The sequence below is a fragment of the Protopterus annectens genome, chromosome 3.part0 (genome assembly GCF_019279795.1).
Source record: "Protopterus annectens isolate FY-2018-M chromosome 3.part0, PAN1.0, whole genome shotgun sequence".
NCBI classification, from domain to species: Eukaryota; Metazoa; Chordata; order Ceratodontiformes; family Protopteridae; genus Protopterus; species Protopterus annectens.
This window is the reverse complement of record NC_056731.1, coordinates 1,981,097,531-1,981,119,425: the sequence shown is the minus strand read 5'-3', so window position 1 is coordinate 1,981,119,425 and position 21,895 is coordinate 1,981,097,531.

The window sequence follows — 21,895 nt, the reverse complement described above, 5'->3', positions numbered from 1 at the left end:
TCTTCCTCAGAACTAACAGATGAAGAAAGAAACCTTGAATGTCCTGCTGTTTTGAAGTCTTGGCCCTCATAAGATCGTTCAGAGTTGTTTTCATATTATTCATGGAGTGCACCAACATAGCCAATACATCTCCTTCCCTCAAAGCAGGTGTAGGATGGGCAGTCACTTCTAGAAGAGGATCCTCGTTTACACCAGCCATCGCAGGATATAAATAAAACCCACAAAAACAAGATTTCCACAAGATGAAGCAGCACACTAGCCAAAGCCAAAATTAAACCACTGGAAAGGTGGAACAGGATCAAAGAAATAATTCACCGTACTAGCAAAAAAACATTTTATTTTTGCTTTCGTCCCCACAGGAACTTCTTCAGAACAACATTAAAACACGTTGGACTATTCTCTTAAATAAGGTAGAACTAATGGTGTTGTTCCTTCAGATGAGGTAGGAGAATTAGCTGAAAGGACTTCGACTGATTTGGAGGATGAGAACAATGTTAATGGGAGCAATGTCCCCCCCCCCCTTTAGGGGTTTGTTCGACAAGCGACCAGACTCGGAAAGAAGAGAGCAAAATAGCAATCCGGAAGGCTTCTGTGAGGGTGAGGAAGAAGTAGAGTACACCAACAGTTATGGTATTCCCCTTGGACTAATTGATAAAGTGTTTAATTTGTCTGATTATCATTTTAATGTTGAACAACTCTCTATTCTGTCGTTAGGGTTGAACTTTATTCCAAATAGAAGGATGGACTTAAGTGGGGCATTAATTGATTTTAAAATGTTCTGCCATAAATTATATGTTGCATATGTGTTTTCTGATGTCTCTATCAAAAAAAGTGTTTTTTATAAACCCAGTACTACAATACAGCTCTTATTAATACTTTGAAGGTTTTTGAGAATAGCTGTGAGGATGGCATTAGGAAGCTAGCATATGGTAAATCTAGTAAAGCTTTTTATAACCTTTTTTCAGACCAGTAAACTAGCTTTGGATGAGTCAAAACAGCTTACACACCTAAGATTTATGAAAGCTGATAAGGGAGGGGGGATTGTTATTATGGAGCAAGAGAAATATGTTGGGGCTACAGAAAAAAATGCTGGAAAATGATAATGAATATTCAATTGTGGATGCCTCAATTGTGTCGGCCTGCTATAAGAGAATATGGGCAGAGCTGTATGAGTTATTAATGGAAGGCTTTATTTCATCTGACATGTATGATTTTTTGAGGGTTGAGCATCCTTTATTACGGGTCCTGTTTAAGATCCCTAAGATCAATAAGGATTCTTCCAACCCAACCTTTCAACCAGTTTTCTCCTCACCTCAGTTTGTGACTGAAGGAATATCTTTAGTCCTTGATTTTTTATTGAATCCCGTAGTTCAGAAAATGGAATTTTACATCAGAGATTACTGGGACTTTCTAAGTAAATTTAGAGTTTTTAATTTAGAGTATGAGTTTGATCCTAAGAAAAATGTTATGTTCACAGTGGATATTTGCTCCTTGTTTTCTTGTATAGCCCATGATTTAGGAATTGATTTGTTTGTTAATCAATTTTTGCATGCCTTTACACATTTTTCTGCAAATGATGTATATGTCTGTAATGTACTTTTAGAACTTCTTTTGTTTAATAATTATTTTTGTTTAACAGAGTGATTTATAAACAACAGAAGGGAGTGGCCATGGGGTCGGCTGCAGCACCAGATTTGGTGCTTGGATGGTGGGAGTAAATAGTTTTGAAACCTGTTATGGCCAAATTTAATTTTAAGTTTTATTTTTTGTTATTGAGGGTACTGAAAGGGAAGCTCTTTTATTAATCGATAATATGAATGAACAGTCTGACTTCTTGAGGTTTACTAAGGGTGATATAGGGCTATAAGTAATTTTTTTTGGATATTACTGTTAAATGGGAATCTTTTACCCATAAATTTAGTAGTAAAATTTATAGAATGAAGTCCTTTGTTAATATTACTTACACTATGCTAGTAATCTAAAATCCAGCTTGTAGCAAAAATGTTTAATAATCCAAGTCAATCAGATAAAAGTAGTGAGCGCTTTCACGTTTCAAAGAATGTTTCATCAGACTTTAACAATTCAGTACTGATCTAACTATGTTAAATACCATTACTCATTTTATCTGCTCCAGTCAATTACAGAAATTGCTCATGACATCACCAAACAATTAAATAAACATTTAAAGCTCAGTCCCACTCACACATATTATAGGTTCATAGGTTCATAGGTTCGTACTAGGCTATCTGCCCTAGGGCATTTATAAGCCTAGCCAGAGTGTGTGTGGCTTTCACCACCCCTTAGGATGAGAATAATATGCCCATTTAGGGTTTAGTTTACTGTGCCTCTGTCTAGTAGTGACACAGAGATGACCCCCGGGGTAAACCTACGATCTCCCATCCACTCGTCAAGATTTCTCTTGAATAGAGTTAGTGAGGGGCTCTGCCTAACATGGATTGGGATTCTGTTCCAGAGTGTAGGGAGCCTCTGGGTTATGAATCTGTCCCTCCAGCACATCCTATTTATTTCTGTGTTGAGGTTTAAGTCTCTTGCTCTCGTGGCTCTGATGGATTTGGATATTCTGAGGTGGAGCATGTCCATTAATTCCGGATTGGACATGACCTTGTACGTCAGGCACAGATCACCTCTAAGTAGGTGGTATGCGACTGAATAGAGCTGGAGTTTTTTCAGTCAGGCAGCATATGACATATGTTTAAGACCCTTTATCCTCTTGGTGAGGAACTTTTGGGGTCTTTCCAACTGCTGCAGGTGTCGGGTAAGATACATCCCAAATGGGGCATTGTACTCAATCATTGGCCTGATAAGAGAAGAGTACAGGGGCACAATGACCTCTCCTGATCTAGATGTGAAACCCTTCATGATAAGGTGGGAAATATAGAAGGTCTTCCTAACCACTTTGGCAATGTGAGTGTCAAATGAGAGGTTACTGTCAACCTAGGTCCCTGATTACCTCTTCCGTACTTAATGGATTACCACCTATGTGGTAATTTGTGGGTACCTTATTTTTCCCAAAGGGTATGACTATACATTTTTTGGCGTTCAGCTTAAGGCCATGGCTCTGGCACCAATTATCCATTTTTATGAGGCCTCTCTGAAGGATGTTTATGTCCGCTGCAGTATCAATTATGGTGCCCAGTTTGCAGTCATCTGCGAACTTTGTCAGCCACAATCCTCCTATGTTTGCCTGTACCTCAGAAAAATAAATGCCGAACAAGAGGGGTCCCAGGACTGAGCCCTGTGGGACACCGCTTGTGACTGGCTTAGAGTCAGACATAGCTCCAGCAACTCTGACCCTGTGGGTTCTGTCCTTGAGCCAGTTTGCAACCCATCTTGTGACATATGGGTTTACATTTAAGCTGGTGAGTTTGTCTATGATGCCTGAGTGGGGTATTGTGTCAAAGGCTTTTGCAAGGTCAAGGTAGGCTGTGTGAACTGCCTTACCCTCATCAATGGCCTTAGTGACTGTTCCAAAAAAATCGACCAAGTTCAAAAGGCAGGATCTGCCCTTGACAAAGCCAAATTGGGTAGGATCCAATGTCTGTAGGTCCCCAATGTCTTTGTTTATGAGTTCCATAATGATCCTGTCCATAGCTTTGCAGACCAGGCTCGTCAAGCTTATGGGCGGTAATTTCCAGGGTCCGTAGAAGCACCGCCTTTGTGAAGTGGGACCACTGTTGCCGTACGCCACTCTTTGGGTACGTATCCTGTAGTAAGGCTAAGATTAAACAGCCACCTTATGTGTGGGTTTAGTTCCTCTTGGATTTCATGTAGCACACAGCCGGGGACACCGTCCGGTCCCATTGATGCTGTTTTTTTAGCTTTAGAGAGGGCGGCTCTCACCTGGGCATCTGAGATGTTAGGGAGGCTACACTGTGCTGGGATAGTAATTTCTCCTTTTGGGGGGGAGGGGGAGGAGAAATTTGCACTGAACCTGTCTGCCAGAATGTTGGCAATGTCAGTGGGTTCAGTGTATTTTGTGTCATTTTGGACTAACTCTGAGCATATCTGGGAGTTTCCACCCAGGTTTCTAACATAGCTAAAGAAGGCCTTGTGATTGTCTTTTGTGTCTTTTGCGATTTTTTTTAATTTTTTTTAATTTTTTTTATTATTTAAAAAACACAATGTATGTTGTGCAATATTAAAAACAACCTACCTAAAAATTTCCTAAAATATGTATGTGTATATACTTATATATATATATATATATATATATATATATATATATATATATATATATATATATAAATATATATATATATATATATATATATATATATATATATATATATATATATATATATATATATATATATATATATATATATATATATATATATGTATATATATATATATATATATATATATATATATATATATATATATATATATAAATATATAGCAATAATACATTCATAAATAATACATTCATAAATAAATATATTAACTAAAGCCTTAAGACTTCATATAACTAAAACCATTCCACTCCAGTTTTTAAGGCATAGTCATACCTTTAATGTGTATATGGACGGGATGCTAAAAATTGTTTTATTTTTATTTTATCATTCAAACCATGTGCCATATGTGACTGAAGCCGCATTATCCATCTATTTTCCTGTTCTTTTGCGTAGTTCTTGATATTAACTTCATCTTCCTTATTTATGGTAGGATTTGGTTTACCAAGCACAGTGTCAGGCATGCAAATCATTTTATGTGGGCAAAACAAATAGAACACTTAGAGAACTTGTCAGAGAGCATATATATGCCATAAACAAGGAAGACGAAGGTAATGCACTAGCACAACATGTTACGAATAATGGCACGATGCATAAATTCAAGTTTATGGCTATAGAATTAGTAAATAAAACAGGTAGACTAGGTAATATCAAGAACTACACAGAAGAAAAGGAAAACAGATGGATAATTCAGCTTCAGTCACATATGGCACATGGGTTGAATGATAAAATAACAATAAAACCATTTTTAGCAGCCCGTCCATATACACATTAAAGGTATGATTATGCCTTAAAAACTGGAGTGGAATGGTTTTAGTTATATGAAGTTTTAAAGCTTTAGTTAATATATTTATTTATGAATGTATTATTTATGAATGTATTATTGATATATATAAGTATATACACATGCATATTTTAGGAAAATTTTAGGTAGGTTGTTTTTAATATTGTACAACATACATTGTGTTTTTTAACTAATATGTGTGAGTGGGACTGAGCTTTAAATGTTTATTTAATTGTTTGGTGATGTCATGAGCAATTTCTGTAATTGATTGGAGCAGATGAAATGAGTAATGGTATTTAACATAGTTAGATGAATACTGAATTGTTAAAGTCTGATGAAACGTTCTTTGAAACGTGAAAGCACTCACTACTTTTATCTGATTGACTTGGATTATTAACCTTTTTTGCTACAAGCTGTGGTGCTGCTTCTTTCATTGGATTTTGGATTTACTTATCATTTTTGAGAGGCACTCTATCCAGGACTGTTTTGTTGTTCTAATTTATGCTAGTAATCACCCTAGTTATATGAAGAACAATATTCCCAAGGGGCAGTTGATACGTGCTTCCAGGATGACATCTGATGACTTGGTGATTGAGGAAGAAGTTAGATTTATTGTTAGTATGTTTGTAAAAAGAGAGTATAAGGAAGACTTGGTATCAAGGTTTGTGGAGGAAATTAGAGGATGTAGGTATACTGATTTTCCCCTTATTTTGAAGTCAGGATTAATTATTAAGGAATCTAATATTGGAGCATGTTCTGAAAGTAGTACTAAATATGATAACTTTTGTTGTCTGGATATGTCAGTGGACAGATCCAGTATTGTGTCTATTATTGGTAAGAACTGAAACATCATAAAAGGTAACTTGGATCTTTTTAAACTAATGGGGGACAAACACAAATTTGTCTTTAAGAATACCTTTAATTTAAACAGGTGTTTACAAAGAGATAATTTCAAGGTGGATAGTGTGGGTAATAGTATGAGGCCAAGAGAAATGTACAAATGTGTTTTTTGTGTGGCGTGTAGGTACATCCTTGAAGGCCCCTTTACAGAATTGCCCCATTTAGATAGAACTTTAACTGTAAGGGATGTATATAACTGTAAGACACAAGGTATTGTTTATATAGCCATTTGTTAATTGTGCAGGGAATTTTATGTATGAATGTCCACAAGGTGTTTATATCAAAGAATTAAAGAGAACTTATATGCCATCAGGGTTAAAAATATTAACAATGCCCTATATAGGCATACTGTTAGTTGTCCAGAATATCAAAGGTTTTTATTTTCTATTTTGGAACTTGTACCCAGGAATTGGGGGGGGGGTTGTTATAAAGATCAAGTTGAGCAAAAGGAGACTGCATGGCAGTTAAGACTGGGGGTGGTAAACAGCCAGTCATGAATGATTCCACTAACATAAAATGTTTCTTAAAGAACAGGAGGTTAAAAATTTATAAAAATTTGTAAAAGGTTGTTATGAGTGTTACATGGTTTAGTATATATTAACAGATTATTGGTGTTTTTATATTGTTTATGTTATTTTTATGTATTATGCCTATGTTGGGAAATGGATTTATTGTAAGTCCTTTTTGAGTTGACAATTAAGTGTTTTAGGGTGTGGTGTGTAATAATTAGGGTGTGTTCTACCTTATTTAAGAGAATAGTCCAATGTGTTTTAATATTGTTCTGAAGAAGTTCCTGTGGGGACGAAAGCGATAATAAAAAGTTTTTTCACTGGTACGGTGAATTATTTCTATGATCCTGTTCCACCTGTCCAATGGTTTAATTTTGGTTTTGGTTAGTGTGTTGCCTCATCTTGTGGAAATCTTGTTTTTGTAATGTTTTTATATCTATTTTTTTATAAATATTTAAATTGCAAATGTTTTTATTTTATTGTTGAAGATTGCAAAATTATTGTTCTTGAAATGTTTTGTAATAATTTGGAGCTTTTTTCCCCTGGTCATCTGCTGAAAACAGGCTTCTACCCAATCGAACTTTCCCGGTAATGAAATGTCAATAAATAAATACATCTGATAGTAACTTTTCTCTTGGTAATAATCACTGTATAAATTGAATATGTGCCAATAAGTTAAACTATGTTGCTATTTATATTTTATATAAGAAATGTAGCTCTTTTCCAAAACACTTGCTGCTTAAATCAACTACTTGCATCTGCGGCAAGCAATTCGTAACACTAATGAAGAAATGTGCTTTATGTTTAACTAAAACATGAGCATCATACTGCTCTGTGTAGGCAGGCTATAAACTGTAGCAACTGTTTGATATTTTTGTAGCAAGTAGTTTGCTGCAGTTTATTAGAAGATTTTTTTTTAACTGTAATATGAGTGCTATAGTGCTCCATGCAGGTATGATATAAACTACAGTTTGCTACAGTTTCAAAGAAGAAGTTAGTATTTTTTTTTTAATTTTAATTAACTGTATTCATGAATAGGGAGGGTCAGTACATGGAAATAGGACCTGAATGGCTGGGCTAGAGGGAGTGGTGGGCTGGACTGTGCATCTGGCCACCTGGTTGGTGAGACAGTAGAAGGAATGTCCATTTTTATTTTTTTTTAGTGCTCTTCAATGGATGAGTGCCTAGATCTGTAATAAGCTAATAGCAATGTAGCAAGCACCTTAATCCAGTAAACTGCTGAGGCAGTGTAGATGGTACTTACATGTATCTATCAGCAGCAAATTAAACATGTAATTAACATTATACTGTCGTTTTCTTTTTAGTAATATATCAGAATTGAACACAACTGTGGCTATCACTTTTCTGTGACAGGCTATTTATGAAAAGCAAATGGCAGTTATAGTATATATCTGAATTTTTACTGATATAGTCCACTGAATGGCAGTGTCTGTCAAACAGCAACTAGACTATCACATTTATTCAATGCCATAATCACAGGTGTTGTACTTCCTCAGAAAACGTACATTCCTCACTCGAACAGTGTGTGCAAAAAGAACTGAAGTGGTTTATTTTTACGAAGACAGTAAAGACTCAGTCTATGTTTTTGCTCAAGTTAGTACTTTATAATTTCACAAGCTCTCTACTACAGATGTCTTTGTTGTTCAAAGTTACATTTTTTAGTACTTGACATGCTATTGCTGAAAAAAGAATAGGAATGCGTTACTAGGAATTGTTACCTGGCACTCAGTAATTCAAATTTGTATTACCTTTACACCTAAAACACAACCTAGCAACATACTATCATTCAGTATCGAGATTTTTTTGTTCAAAATATTTTGCAGAAAATGTAAAACTGGTAAGAGATATAAACAATTATACATAGTCTTCACCAGTGGGCATACATTGCCCTTAGAATGTGTTTCACTGTCAGTATATATTTATTTATTTAACATTTGTTTACTGGGAAAGTCCGACTTGGAACATAATCTATTTTCAGTGGACACCTGGGGAGAAATACTCCAGATGCATGTCTTTGGAATGTGGGAGGAAACCAGAGTACCCAGAGGAAATCCACAAGAATGCAGGGAGGACATGCAGACTAATAAGTGTGAATGTAAAGCTTCTAGAATGCAGCTCATATCCAGTATTTATCTTTACTGTGATTTCATTACATTACAGTAATAAAATGTGTTTTACCAGAAAATAAACATTTTTATTACTGTATATAGGATCAGGTGTACACTGCATCCCTACTGGATTGGATTGAGCTGCAATAAAATTCATGGGGGTAGTTGTGCACTCTTCAATGTGTTTTGTTCCTAAATATCTCAGAATTTATTGTTTTTATTGTAACTTTAGAAGAATTGACATATAGCATCATTCATAGGTTCATAGATTCATAGGATGATACTAGGCTATTGGCCAGGACGCCCTTATAAGCCTAGCCAAGAATTTCACCAATGTTCCCACAAAGTCAGCTCCTGTTTTCCCTGTCCAGCAGGGTCACAGGTGGGATCCCAGGGGTATATTTTTTGTTTCCCATTCAGTCATCCAGGTTCCTCTTAAAGAGGGATAGTGAGGTACTTTGCTTGACATGGAGAGGAGGTCTATTTCACAGATGGGGGATCATGATGGCATCTTATATACATCTTGCAAATCAAACATTTCATAGGGAATTTGTTGTCTATTCTTGCATTAAATCCATTTTTCACCTGAGGGTTATTAAACCATTACTCTCAAGAACAGATGAAACTAACGTCCAAACTATATATGCAGCAAGTCCTCATAAGATGAGAAGTTAATGTCATTACAACATCCAAAGCAACCATACTGTTTCTACACTTCTGAAAAAGGAACTGTGCTGGCATATAAATCAAAACTGGATAAGTAAAATCCCAGGGAAGAATGCAATTCTTGAGGGTACTTCATATACAGATATCTTGTTAGAATCTTATTTTGAACTGTAAATTGCTGTTGGAAAACTAACATATGTCCATTTATATACAGATAAGTATAGCACTTCAGATGGCTTTTGTTGTAATAGTTTGGCCCTATACTTGCTTTTACTTGGGGAGGGTTACTTAAACACCACTCATAAGCTCAAGTAAAATTAATGTCCAAAACATATGTGTAGTAAATTCATAGGATAATAGGATCATAGGAAGTTAATAGGCTAATGGCCCTAGGGCCCTTATAACCCTAGCCCAGTTTAACCTGCTGTTTCCACAGGTGTCTGTTTCAAGCAGGTACTGAAGTCAACACCTGGTACCCCTGTCCAAAATGGACACAGGTGTGAACCCTTCAGTGAATTTCCAGTTACCTATCCAATCGTCCAAGTTACGCTTAAAAAGAGTCAGTGAGGGGCTTTGCTTAACTTGAACTGGAAGCTTGTTCCAAAGGTGGGGTAACCTCTGTGAGACAAATCTGTCCCAACAGCAAGTTCTGTTGATGTCACATAACAGGTTAAGGTCCTTTGAGTGAGTGACTCACGTACCATTTGTCTTGCATATGTGCAGCATTCCCATTACAGTGGGGTCAGAAACTGTTTTGTATGCAAGGCACAGGTCACCTCTGAGTAGCCTATATGATACAGAACAAAGTGACAGTGATTTCAGACTGTCTACATATGACAGATGACCAAACACATAGTTCCACAAGTGCAGTCCACAAGAAAAACACTGAAACCCAAAGTAGAAGGAACTGCACACAATGGAGGATGAATAGCTTTCCACACCACACTTTAATGAATAATTGTATTGAGCGCTTTCATCCCTGATGAACCGGGGACTTCATCAGAATCTGAAGATAGTATGTTCTATGGAAATGGCATATTCTTAGCAAATGCTCTCTCTCCCATTCTCTCCCTTACAGTTAGCTTAAAACAATCTACTTGGGGTGCATATTACAGATGCTGAAGATCCTGAATTTTCTTTGCAAGGAACCTTTGTGGTCTTTCCAATTGCTGCAGATACTTAGAGAGGTACATACCAAAGGGAGTATTGTACTCTTTTAGTGGCCTGATGAGGGAGGAGTGCAGGAGAGTTATAACCTTTTTTTTCCAAGAGGCAATGCCCTTATTTATGAGATGAGCTATGTAAAATACCCTTCTTCCCACTGTGAAGACGTGTTGATCAAAGGTAAGGTTGCTATCAACCTGTGTGCCCAGGTCTGTTATCACTGAATGTGTACTTAAAGTATTGTTATTGATGTGGTAGTTAGCAGTGGCCATGTCATCACCAAAGGGGATAATAATGCATTGTTTTGCATTGAGTTTGAGACCATAACTTTGGCACCAATCTTGAGTCAGAATGAGTTCTTCTTGCAGGATATTTATATAATTTGTGGACTCAGTGACCGCTCCTAGCTTGCAGTCATCAGCAAACATGGTGAGCCACAGGCCTTTAGTTTTATTGTGTACTTCAGAGAAATAGATTACAAAAAAAGGGGGTCACAGAACCGATCCTGCTGGAACTCCACTGGTTAGGGGTCTGGTGGAGAAGGTAGATTCCCCTACTTTGACTGCATGAGTTCTATCTGTGAGCCCAGTTTGCAATCCTCTTAACAATATATGGGTTGATGCACAGTTGGGTGAGTTTGTCAATGATGCCTGAGTGGGGGATTTTGTCTAAGGTTTGGCCAAGTGTAGGTAGGCCATGTGCAAAGATTTGCCCTTGTCCAGAGATTTGATGACTGTTTTTAAGATGTCCACCAAGTTTAGTAGGCAGGATCTCCCCTTGACAAAGCCAAACTGGGTGGGGCACAGTGTTTGGCGATTTCCTATATCTTTGTTGATAAGGTCCATGATGATTTGCTCCATGGCCTTGCAGATCAGACTGGTTAGGCTAATAGGCCAGTAGTTCCTGATGTCTGTGGACATACCTCCTTTGTGCCTGGGGATGATGGTAGCTGTTTTCCATTTTGTTGGGATGAAGCCAGTGCTCAGGTGGTAGGAATGTTTTGGGGCATGTGCGGTGAGGACGGGGGGGGGGGTGAAACTTTCACTGAGCCTGTCTTCCAGCTATATCCACAGTTCTGTATACATATATATATATATATATATATATATATATATATATATAGATAGATAGATAGATATATACACACACACACACATAGTACCGTTGACTACAAGTTCAGCACAGATCTGGGTTTTGCCTTTAATGCTTTGGATATAACTAAATAACACCTTATGGCTGTCTTTATTTTGGGAAGCTAATTTGGATTTGTAGTTTGCTTTAGAGGACTTCAGAAGAAGTCTTATTTGCTTGTTTAAGCTGAGAAGGGAGTGTTTCCAGTTTTAAGGCGATACCATCCTACTCTTGGATAGCAATTTCTTTCTCTTATTGTATAGCCTGCTAATGGCCGATGTCCATCAGGCAGGTTTGTTCTTCCTTGAGGATCTTGCTTTAGTCCTGTCAGGTACAGCAGAATCAATGCAACTGTGCAGATGTTTGTATAAGGCATTGGTATATGACCCTTCATAGGTGTCCTTCCCATCAGTAGGTGAAGGGGCTATGAAGCTGTTTATGCCTTCTCTTAACTGTTTGTCATTTGCCTTGGAATAGTTTTTTTAGTCTAGTTGTTGTTAAGGAGGGGCAGGTTTTATAGTTACTTCTAGCGAGACTGATTTGTGGTTGGATCTCACCAGGGAGGGCTGCACATTGGGGGTGGTGCAGCAGTTATCCATGTTAGTAAGCACCAGATCCAGGATGTTTGAGCCCCTTCTGGGAGTGTCAACCAGCTGGTTTAGGGCATTGGAATTAACAAAGTCCAGGAACCTTTGGGCAAGTGAGTTTTAACATGTATAGTTTACACATTCAATGGACCGGTAATTAAAATTGCCCAAGACCAGGGTGTTTGGTTGTATACTAATTGACCTGAGTAGATCCAAATTATTTCAGATGTAAAAATGCTGTATATTTCTCCAGGAAAAATCTCTTGTAAAACATCATGATTACAATGCAATGTGTTTATTCAGCTAAGGTGGTTGAAGCAAATCCAGTGAAGTTTCTGAAGCAAGCTGCTCACCCAGCTGTTACTGCCTTAACGTTGGATAATGAAATCTTTAAGGGCACCAGTGTCTTTTATTTATATGCCATGACTGCCATCTCATTGCATTACACTTGGGTTTTCATCGTTGGTGCTCTGCTGGACTTCAGCTTAGTATGTTGAGTACTATAGACTAAAATACTTCTTTACTGAATTATAATCACAGGATATATAAAAATCCTCCTTATTTTGTAGAATAAAATATTTTTTCTGTATGTAGCATATCATAGTAAACATGCCAAATATTTGGGCAACTAATGTTTTGGGTCACAATTCAGCAAAGGACTGCATTGAAAACAAGGGCCAGATCCAGCACAATGTTAACCCAGTTCTGGCTGGAGGGCCTGGACTGGCCTTAAAAATTAGAAAAAAAAATCAAAAATTTCCAATCTGCTACAATCCATCCTATCTAATCCACTGGATAAGATTAATATACTCAAGGGGTAATTTATGCTTTACAGTGTTCTTGTAAGTTGTTTTATATTGGGGAAAGCCAGAGGGCTTTTAAAGTTAGATTCCAGGAACATGTTAGAGACGTTAAAAATGTATGTCTTGAAAGCCCTCTGGCCATCCACTTTAAAGATTTTCATAATAGTGATGACTCTGCTAAAAGGTTGTGTTTTAGAATAAGTTATTTTGTATATGGGAGAAGGGAGAAGTCCTAAGGAGAAGTTGTTATGTAAAGAAACCATCTATATTTTAAAATATAATACGTTGGACCTGAAAGGGTTAAATAAAGGTTGTAATTGGAAGTATGTCATTAATTAATTTGTGTTAATTGGTTTATTGTTGTGACTATTTAATGTGTGTTTTTTTAATTTTTTTTTATACTCCAGTGAAGGCAATCTTGCCAAGGCACTAGAGAGAAATAAAATCCTTTACTTTTTATCTGTAACTGTTGTTTTGCTATCTAATCCACTGCTCTCTGAGCACCCCTTCCAATCTGCCTGTAGCATTCAGTAGGATTTATTGTTCTGTGAACAGTTACAGAGCAACCCCTTTCCAGAGTGTGGGAGGCATGAGAAAAGCATGTCTTGATATTTCAATAGATTGTTGGTTTCCTGCATGCCATAGTAGTAATTATGTAAGGGAAGAAACTGATTATAGTAAACAGTGAAATCATCACGAGTCACGTAGTTTGAGTACAATTCTTGGTTTCCCTGATTTGTTAACTGTTGACAGTATGTTCATTTCGCTGTGAACAAACTGAACAGCAGGAAATCTGCGAGTACATTTTTAATTAACCTCGTTGTTTTGCAGGCACATGCGTGACATGCTCTGTGTGCTGTAAGAGTCTGTCTGGTACTTACTGCAGATGAGTAGTCTATAAGCTGCTTCTGTATTGTCCTGTTTGACTTCTTTGGTCTTCATTTGTCTATTATGTGACTGGCCAAATAATTTTAGCAGACAGTGCTGTTAGGCTGCCCATGAAAACTCCACATGGATGCTAACTACTGCTTCACTAAATGCAGTTTTAATTGTGGGTCAGAGTATATGTCTTGTCATTTAATGGGTTGCAAGATGTATTTTCCATAAATGTTAGTTTGATTGGAAGATAAGTTTATTTTTGCTCATGCTAAGTCTGTTTTCAGCGTGAGACGTTTTTTTTTCCCCTAGCAAATGGTTGTCAGTGGCTTTGTTGTGAAATCTGAAATAGTTTGAAATTAAATCTAAATCTCTGAATCTCTGTAATCATTCTAAAAGTAAACAACAATGTATCTGCAGTCACAGGTTGAACAGTGTTTTATAGTAACTGAGGAGAGAAAGGCAAATATAGAGCATCATTATTTAAAACATAGAATAGACATAGATGTATAAGAATTGCTAGCAATAAAGTAGTATTTCTAGATCTGCCTGAGAGGTCACTTTTTGCAGAGCTTATATAGAAGTGCCTTCAGGAGTGAAGGTTCACTTAAAGCCTTATAGAATGCCCAAAATATAGCAGTACAAAATATTAAATACAGGTCTGTAGAAAAATAAACATTTGTCAGAAATTTCAGTTTAAGAAACAAAGGGTAAATGATGAATGCAAAATAGAAATACAAAATGCAGAGCAGTAGTGCTGAGAACTCTATTACTGAAAAAGAACACTCTGAGGGCAAAATAAGTGCAAAAATGCAGCAGAGTGTGGGGATTCTATCCATAAAGTTAATGCTTCCTAGAAGAGTGAAAGGGTAACCTAAGTGTGGATGAAGATGACATTTTCAAGCATAATTTTTCCAAAGTTCAACCACTAAATATCAAAGCTTATCCACAGGAAACCACTCTCAGTGAGATGTGCCAGAAATGAAGGCCTTGGGTAATAAATGCCCATTTTCAGAGGATACCTGAGGAGAAAAGCTCCAGGGGTTCACAATTAAAAAAAAAATACACACACACTCACACACACACACACACACACACACACATATACATATACATATATATATATATATATATATATATATATATATATATATATAGGTATCAATATAGATGTATATATATGGGATCCGTGCAGATGTTTGAAGTTTCACTGCTTCGAAACTCAGTTCACCGAGTCCACTTGTTCAAAGTAGTGGAACTTCAAACATTGACTTCAGCAGTCACACTACAGTGCAGAATGGGAAGATTCCCTTTTTCCCGCCGTAGTCCATTCTCGGAGTTGATATATTTAAGTAGGGGGGGTGTGGGGATGCAGGGGGGCTTGCCCCCCTGCAAAAACATGTTTTAGTGTCTTTTATGGGGGGGGGGTCGCCCGGGGACCTAGAGTTCAGAGAAAGTACACTTTCGTTGAAGTGAACTTTCTCTGAAATGTGGGTCTGCTGCTCTATTTCAAAGAAGTATACTTTCAATGTAGAGCAGTAGACCCATATATATATATATATATATATATATATACACACACACGATACCCAAGGAATTTTATCAAAAAAATACCCCTCGACTGCAGCAAACACAATTAATAGTTCATCCAGCTCAAATATCAAGTTCCTCTGCTTCAATAAATCCACGAATAAATCCAGAAATACGAGCTGTAAAAACTTTTATTCGGAGCACACAGACAAAACGTAAGCGCTTTCACGGATTCAACCGCTTCATCAGACGTAACAATTTCAAAGACCACGCTACCATTATTTAACTAAATTTCAAATACTTAATTGAATAATTGTTGAATCCATTTTAAAGTGCCACTTCTTAAAATTGCTCATACATACATAACCCTCATATTTCATATTTATATAAAAAAAGATACATAAATAATTAAAAACTCCTATTGCTTTAATAACTTAAAAATAATTAATATACATATTATAAATAATTATCTTAGTTGTCTGGCTCTCAAAATAGGCTTAATAGATATCAGGTCATTTAGGCCATAGCCCCTGTGCGCACCTAGCCTAAATATCCATTCTAACTCTGCACATTCTGTGTCATTTGTAATATTCCCTAACCTTAAGTTAATATATTGTATATGTAATATTTGAAAATGAAATATATGAGTTGGACCTTCCTTGTTAATGTGTCGTGCTAGTGCATTATAGTCTTCCTTCCTAGCTATACTATAATAGTGATCTCTAATGCGTTCTTTGAGTGTGCGATTTGTTTTGCCCACATAAAACCGAAAGCACTGTATACAATAAGCTATATATACTAAATTTTTAGAATTGCAGGAACCATTCACTTTGAGCTCCCATAACCTCCTAGTCTCAGGATGTCTATAATAACGTGACTCATCCACATATACACATTGTTTACAATTATTACATTTTTTGGTCCCATCAAATCTTATTACCAAATTCATATTCATACCAGGGCTCATTAGTTTCCGATAACAAAATTGCTGTTTCAATGTCTTATTGTTCTTATATACAAAACTAGGGCTATAACCTAGTAACTCCTTTGTTTTATCATCCACCATTAAGATGTTCCAACATTTCCCTATGGCTTCTTTTACCTTCTGGATATTATTACCATAAGGTATTACAATACTGAGGTCATGTTCTCTTTTTATAACTCGTTGGTTCTTCCTCACCAAATTATGTGAAAAATACAGTCTAGCTTGCGAATTCCTTTGTGCAAGGACTTGTTTACAAATGGTGTCAATATTGTTTGTCTCATAACCTCTGGATATAAAGTCAGATTTTAGTCTTGACAATTCCTCAGTTAAAATGTTGTCATCACAGCATAGCCTAGATAATCTATATGCTTGCCCTCTAACTATATTATTAAATGTAGTCGGGTTGTGCATACTACTACGATGTAAATAGTTAGGACAATAACAAGATTTCCTATATACACTAGTAACAATTGTACCTTGAACTATATTAATTGTGACATCCAAATAATTGATGGAAGTATCTGACTTTTCCATTGTGAACTTCAAAAAGTCACTTGTTGTATTCATTTGTATTAGAAAATCATTCAAATCTGCAACACTGCCTTGCCAAAGCAGAAAAAGATCATCCACAAACCGTCGAAATAATATATTCGGATGACTCAATAGATGTTGTTTTTCCCACGCTACCATTATTAAGTTGGCATAGGCATTAGCACAGCTTGTTCCCATTGCCACACCCCTTTTTTGTCGGTACAACTTGTCCTGAAATAAGAACAGGTTATTATCTAATACCAACTCCAATAAAAAGCATATAAAATCTGCTTTCAAGGTGTCCATTTCACCATCTGCCTCTAACAGCCCTTTGAGTATAAGCAGGCCTTTATCATTGGGAATGCTTGTAAATAATGATTCCACGTCTAATGTTACTAGAACTAAATCCAAAGGTTTATCATAGGCTTGTACAAACATATATAAATCATGTAAAAACTGTGCTGTGTCTACAAGAACATGTCCATATAAAGATAACTGCTGTTTCAACTGTTGATCTAAATAAATCGATATACCTTCTGTGGCCCAACCTGCTCCAGCAACTATAGGTCTAAACTTTGGAAATGTTGGGTGTTTATGAATTTTAGGCAAACCATGTAACTGTGGAATGATCGGGAACTCAACTGCAAAATAACTATATAGATCTCTAGTTATAATTTGCAAATTTAAGCATTCAGCCAGCGCTCTATTTATATTTTCTAATACTACATAGACTTCATCAAATTCAAGTTCCTCATAGGCTTCAGTATTTAACATCTCACACATCGTGGCTACATAGTATGAAGAATCCATAATTACCGTAGGCCCTCCTTTGTCTGCTGGCCTTATTGCTATACTATGATTATTCTTCAGATTAGAAATAGCCTGTATATCTGACTTATTCACATTAGATTCTAGCAATCCTGTGTTAAAATTACAATCTTTGTATACTTCATTTTCAACTGCTTTAATGAACAAATCTATATTCACAGGTAATATGGGTAAAAAATCACTTCTCTTTTTTAACGCAGGTGTCACATTGGCATTGGACCCTAAAGATAATTTTAAGGCTATGCTTCTAGCAAACATACGAACAGATATTAAACAGTCACTTACATCAATATTGGTAGTAGGTATAAAACCCAAACCTTTTCTCAAAATATCATTTTCTGCATCTGTAAGTGTATAGGAAGAAATATTCCACACTAAGTCTTTGGTGTCCACATTTTTTTGATAGTTTGCAACTGCTGAGGTGCTTCCTTGCGCTTCTGTCCCCTCATGGTATCTGTCTCTAATGAATTCTTTCGCCCTGCCCGTATCGGAAATGGAAAAACCGATGAAGCATGTTCATCTGGCAAGATTTTCCTTCTCACATCCACATTCCCTCTCGTGGTGTTAACTTCACCAACCGGTGTCTCCAAGGGAGTTGAATACACGGAGTTGCTTGCTTCTGGTGAGGTTAGCGAATTAATGCCTGCTACTCCTCCATTGACACAACAATTTGTGTCAACACGTTTGGCATCAAATTGTTGTCTATCTGATGTTTCTCCCTTCTTTGCTGGATCCTGACGTGTATCTGTACTTACATTACCTCTCCCTCGTTGTCCTCCTTGCAGCCGTTGTGCGTAGGTTGCCGAACTCTGTCTCGCACTAACAGCGTCATCTCTCGGCCACATAAACACCTGTTGTTTCGAAAAGTCATTAAGATCTCTTGCTATTTTCTTCTTCTTATACTCAAGTAGCTTTACTTCATAGCGATTCACCCTCTCTACAGTTTCCTGCATATAGATCTCAGTCGGGCCATCACCATTAAGTTCAAATAACTCATTTTGCTGCCGCATAATCTCAGTTCGTAGATCATTTTCTATCGGTTGAAAAAATTCAACCAATAAATTCATATAAGCCCTGCTCGTGTTTAAATTGATTTTTTGCCACTTGATTAGCAAGTCTGTGTAAACAGTACCATAGGTGGGCATATTTAATACCCTAAGACCCCTAGGTACTATATTTAGTTTTAAACATGCTTCCAAATGGAAGCGCTGACACTGTAGGCGCTTGAACTTATAAATGTCATTCTCTAGATTCCTCTTGAGTTGCAAGATGTCTTGTTTACTACCGTTAACCCCTTCTTGTACATTATCATAGTTACTCACGTCCATACTCAGCAAAGGATTGGTCATAGCTGACAATAAACCACATAGTCTTGTATTAGTATTCAAACTTGTTGCATTCATACCAATGGTTGTTCCTGCTGCTGCCGCTGTCAAACCCTCCATAGTGAATGTATATACACACACGATACCCAAGGAATTTTATCAAAAAAATACCCCTCGACTGCAGCAAACACAATTAATAGTTCATCCAGCTCAAATATCAAGTTCCTCTGCTTCAATAAATCCACGAATAAATCCAGAAATACGAGCTGTAAAAACTTTTATTCGGAGCACACAGACAAAACGTAAGCGCTTTCACGGATTCAACCGCTTCATCAGACGTAACAATTTCAAAAACCAAGCTGCCATTATTTAACTAAATTTCAAATACTTAATTGAATAATTGTTGAATCCATTTTAAAGTGCCACTTCTTAAAATTGCTCATACATACATAACCCTCATATTTCATATTTATATAAAAAAAGATACATAAATAATTAAAAACTCCTATTGCTTTAATAACTTAAAAATAATTAATATACATATTATAAATAATTATCTTAGTTGTCTGGCTCTCAAAATAGGCTTAATAGATATCAGGTCATTTAGGCCATGCCTGTACATGCCTATGATAAACCTTTGGATTTAGTTCTAGTAACATTAGACGTGGAATCATTATTTACAAGCATTCCCAATGATAAAGGCCTGCTTATACTCAAAGGGCTGTTAGAGGCAGATGGTGAAATGGACACCTTGAAAGCAGATTTTATATGCTTTTTATTGGAGTTGGTATTAGAGAATAACCTGTTCTTATTTCAGGACAAGTTGTACAGACAAAAAAGGGGCGTGGCAATGGGAACAAGCTGCGCTAATGCCTATGCCAACTTAATAATGGTAGCGTGGGAAAAACAACATCTATTGAGTCATCCGAATATATTATTTCGACGGTTTGTGGATGATCTTTTTCTGCTTTGGCAAGGCAGTGTTGCAGATTTGAATGATTTTCTAATACAAATGAATACAAGTGACTTTTTGAAGTTCACAATGGAAAAGTCAGATACTTCCATCAATTATTTGGATGTCACAATTAATATAGTTCAAGGTACAATTGTTACTAGTGTATATAGGAAATTTTGTTATTGTCCTAACTATTTACATCGTAGTAGTATGCACAACCCGACTACATTTAATGATATAGTTAGAGGGCAAGCATATAGATTATCTAGGCTATGCTGTGATGGCAACATTTTAACTGAGGAATTGTCAAGACTAAAATCTGACTTTATATCCAGAGGTTATGAGACAAACAATATTGACACCATTTGTAAACAAGTCCTTGCACAAAGGAATTTGCAAGCTAGACCGTATTTTTCACATAATTTGGTGAGGAAGAACCAGCGAGTTATAAAAAGAGAACATGACCTCAGTATTGTAATACCTTATGGTAATAATATCCATAAGGTAAAAGAAGCCATAGGGAAATGTTGGAACATCTTAATGGTGGATGATAAAACAAAGGAGTTACTAGGTGATAGTCCTAGTTTTGTATATAAGAACAATAAGACATTGAAACAGCAATTTTGTTATCGGAAACTAATGAGCCCTGGTATGAATATGAATTTGGTAATAAGATTTGATGGGACCAAAAAATGTAATAATTATAAACAATGTGTATATGTGGATGAGTCACGTTATTATAGACATCCTGAGACTAGGAGGTTATGGGAGCTCAAAGTGAATGGTTCCTGCAATTCTAAAAATTTAGTATATATAGCTTATTGTATACAGTGCTTTTGGTTTTATGTGGGCAAAACAAATCGCACACTCAAAGAACGCATTAGAGATCACTATTATAGTATAGCTAGGAAGGAAGACTATAATGCACTAGCACGACACATTAATAAGGAAGGTCCAACTCATATATTTCATTTTCAGATATTACATATACAGTACATTAATTTAAGATTAGGGAATATTACAAATGACACAGAATGTGCAGAGTTAGAATGGATATTTAGGCTAGGTGCACATAGGGGCTATGGCCTAAATGATTTGATATCTATTAAGCCTATTTTGAGAGCCAGATAGTTAAGATAACTATTTATAATATGTATAATATGTACATCAATTATTTTTAAATTATTAAAGTAATAGGAGTTTTTAATTATTTATGTATATTTTTTTATATAAATATGAAATATGAGGGTTATGTATGTATGAGCAATTTTAAGAAGTGGCACTTTAAAATGGATATAACAATTATTCAATTAAGCATTTGAAATTCAGTTAAATAATGGTAGCTTGGTCTTTGAAATTGTTACGTCTGATGTAGCGGTTGAATCCGTGAAAGCGCTTACGTTTTGTCTGTGTGCTCTGAATAAAAGTTTTTATTATAGCTCGCACTTCTGGATTTATTCGTGGATTTATTGAAACAGAGGAATTTGATACTTGAGCTGGATGGACTATTAATTGTGTTTGCTGCAGTCGAGGGGTATTTTTTTGATATACATATATATATATATATATATATATATATATATATATATATACAGTTTAATAGCTGAAGACATAGAAGATAATAAACTATGAAGAGACACCAGTAATGTAAAAGTAAAAAGAAATAAAAAATTACAAATTTGACAATCAGTGTATTTAAAAAAAAATACAAGTATAACCTACTATGACAGGAAATAAAAATATACAAGTCCACCTTAAAAATAGGGTGATGGCAGGTGTTGATAAGTATAGCTAGATAGTATGATGAGAGGTTAAATTATTAAGGATGTGAAGTATTTGTTAATACTGATCATACAGGTGAGGTGCATAAGCATAGCCATGAGTCAGTGAAAAATTCTTTGAGAGAAGACTTATATATATATATGCAGGCTAGATATAG